The sequence below is a fragment of the Bison bison genome, unplaced genomic scaffold, assembly GCF_000754665.1.
Source record: "Bison bison bison isolate TAMUID 2011002044 unplaced genomic scaffold, Bison_UMD1.0 scf7180017864240, whole genome shotgun sequence".
NCBI classification, from domain to species: Eukaryota; Metazoa; Chordata; class Mammalia; order Artiodactyla; family Bovidae; genus Bison; species Bison bison.
The window spans coordinates 152536-156006 of record NW_011494812.1 but is presented as its reverse complement, the minus strand read 5'-3'; the positions used below and the strand labels follow the sequence as shown (position 1 = coordinate 156006).

General features: G+C 44.1%; 1 pseudogene; it reads right to left on the bottom strand.

Annotated features, from left to right (window-relative positions):
- The window catches only part of LOC104993586, a 38244-nt pseudogene that overhangs the window by 7853 nt on the left and 26920 nt on the right, over nt 1–3471 (bottom strand).

The following is a 3471-nucleotide window of genomic DNA, read 5'->3' as shown; positions in this document are numbered from 1 at the left end:
ACTTAGCAGCAGCAAAGTCTCTTAAATATTTGTTTATGCTACTTATCACCTGGATAGATGCATTTAGGCTATTTATTTTATTATTTCTTGGTATATAACTAATCAGAAATTATCTTGAGCTAATTGAAAGAAGAAAACTTTTTGGAAAATTAAGATTAGAAAATAGAAAGCCGGAAAGAGCTTCACTTGAATACTTGTAATTTTTAAAAGCTGGATAAGCAAAATCACAATTTAGCTTGAAACCATCACAATACTGAAGTATCAAGACCACCAATTAACCCAAAACCTAAGGAAATACTTATTCCTCCAAGGAAATAAGAAAAGCAAATCCTTGTTTATTTGGGACAGATGCCAGATGCTGCACAAGACAGTAAGAATAATTCAGCTAAAACTGTTAATAAATTCCTAAAGGCTAAAAAAAAAAAAATCCTAAAGGCTAGTGTGAATATACAAAACCCTTAGGATCCACAGACAAGGGAAATTCACTTTTTTCCATGTATCTCACCAATGGCTCCTGAAAGACTGGAATCAAGTATATAGACCAGAGAAATCCTTCCTCACGGTACAAGCCTGAGACCTGAGAAAGGCAGGAAGTCCCTACCAGATCTTGCCCCACTATCTCCCATATGGAAAAGGAGGCTGGGAGCATGGGAGGGGGAAGGGAAGAAAGTTCTGTTATCTTCAGAACACGGGTGAAGACACACAGCAGCTGGAGGAAGGAGAAAAGTGGAGAAGGGATGCTAAAAGAGCCTGTCCTCACCTATTAGAGATTCCATCCTGCTGAGAGCAATGTGGGAACACTTAGAAGGCCCAAGTCCCTTAAGAATAAGACAGAGCCAGATTAAGATAATGCCCCTACTTCCTCTTCCAAGCAGGTGAGCAAGCAAGGAGTAGTAGGAACTTTCCACTGATGCAAGAGAGGCAACAGTGTGACCATAAATCTTCTTTAAGAACCTCACAAAGGAACTTTTCACTGATACAAGAGAACAAAGGAAATACCAAAAGCCTGCAAGCCTGCAAGAGAACCAAGAAAGGCATTTTTCCCCTGCTTTTTAAATATGAGGTCCCACATTTATATTTGGTGCTGGACTCCAAAATTGTGTAGCCACCAGTGCTTATACCATTCACTGTAGACTGGGGAAAAGCAAGGAGGAGGCAGTTTGAGTTTGGGTGGGAAGAAGAGGAAGAGGAGTTTACTACCTGAGGAATGGAGGCTGGAAACAACAGGTTGGGAGCAAGGCAGAGAGACCAAGGACATAACAGATGGAGGAGGAGAGGAGGAAGCCCAGAAGATGAAGAAGAGGGGAGGAGGGAGGAACAAGAAGAAAGAGGAGGAGAGTGGCAGAGGCTGGAATGGAAGGAGGAAGGAGAGGAAGCTGAGAGGGAGGAGCAGGAGGAGGATTGGAGAGAGAAGTGGGGCAGAGCTGCTGATTCTTCAACTCAGCTTCTGTGGGCAATGTTGGTCCTAATCAGGGAGCAGGAAGCAGCTGGTACTTGAGTTCTGGCCCCACTGTGGACCTGCAGCTTCCCAAGGAGCTCCACTCCTGAGCATACACTCAGCAATGGTGGATGAAGGACACTCTGAAGGAGCAGAAAGGATAGGGGTTTCTCAGGAGCTGACTGAGAAATACTGAGAAATGGGGGAGCTGAGAAAAACCAGAACTGGAAGCCAAACTCAAGGGATAAGGTGGGGACAGGTGTGAGATGACTGTGACCAGAGCGGGGGGAAAAGAAAGAAAAGAACTAAGAGATATGCTCCCTGGACCAGCAAAACCTAGAAGAGAAATCTGGGCATGTTGGGATATACCTTGATTATAAATCAAGTTGGTTGGATATCCTAGGGGAGTCTGGTATTCTTCCCTGGGTCACCAGACCTCCCTGAGGATCCTTCTTGATGCATTGGTCAAGACTTAAATCATTGGTGCTTAGGCCACCAGCAATCTCATATTCTTTCTAACAATTGTCTCTTGGTGCTCCTCCATACACAATCTAGCTCTTTAATTCCATCCCCTCAGGACCCATGTGTGAGCTCACCTCCCTACACTATCTCACAGGCTTAACCTACATCTCCTCCCCACCAAAAGAAACCTCAGCTTCCCTGCTAGAGAAATCCACTGCCTCTTACAATCATGTGCCTTTTACTGGCCTCATTTTCCCTCCCACTCTGCTTCAAGATTCCCCTTCACTTTTCTGGCTTCATTCATCTGGTCTGTTTGCTTATCACCCCTCACAGCAAATACTTTGCACTCCTGGTGGCTCAGATGGTAAAGAATCTGTTTTCAATGAGGGAGACTCCAGTTTGATCCCTGAGTCAGGAAGATCCCCTGGAGAAGGGAATGGCTGCCCACTCCAGTATTCTTGCCTGGAGAATTCCATAGACAGAGGAACCTGGCCAGGTACAGTCCACAGTATGGCAAAGAGTCAGACACAACTGAGTGACTGTCACTTCACATTTCAAAAGGAGCCTTGGACAGAGCAAGATAAACTCCTGGACAGACACTTGCTGGATATAGCAGTATATTGGAGTGATCATAGCATTCTGGTCTTAGTTTTCTTAATCTGTAACATGATTAAGTGAAAAGAACTGAATATGTCCAGCTACACGTTTGGCTCCAACAATTTTGTGCCTTACTATGCTCCTACACATTCTGACCAGTGTGTTCTCCTCTTTCACTACTCTGCCTCTCCCTCCTCTCTCATTTTTCTGTGTCTTCCCTTCATTTTCCATTAAGCCCTTATCTCAACTCTTGGGCTTCCTCTCCATCTTTTCATAGTCCCTACCCTACAACCTAACCTCACCTTTCTTTCTGAGTCATTTTCAAATCTAAAGCACTGTTTTATCATGTGATTCTGGGATTCCAGTGTTCAGTTCAGTTCAGTCACTCAGTCGTGTCTGACTGTTTGTGATCCCAGGCACTGCAGCATGCCAGGCTTCCCTGTCCATCACCAACTCCCAGAGTGTACTCAAACTCATGTCCATTGAGTTGGTGATGCCATCCAACCATTTCATCCTTTGTCATCCCCTTTTCCTCCCACCTTCAAACTTTCCCAGCATTAGGGTCTTCTCTAATGAGTCTGTTTTTCACATCAGGTGGCCAAAGTATTGGAGCTTCAGCTTCAGTATCAGTCCTTCCAGTGAATATTCAGGACTGATTTCATTTAGGATGGACTGGTTGGATCTCCTTGATGCCCAAGGGATTCTCAAGAGTCTTCTCCAGCACCACAGTTCAAAAGCATCAATTCTTCAGTGCTCAGCCTTCTTTATGGTCCAACTCTCATATCCTTACATGATTACTGGAAAAACCATATCTTTGACTATATCGACCTTTGTTGGCAAAGTGATATCTTTGCTTTTTAATGCACTGTCTAGGTTGATCATAACTTTCCTTCCAAGGAGTAAGCGTCTTTTAATTCCATGGCTGCAATCACCATCTGCAGTGATTTTGGAGCCCAGAAAAATAAAGTCTGACA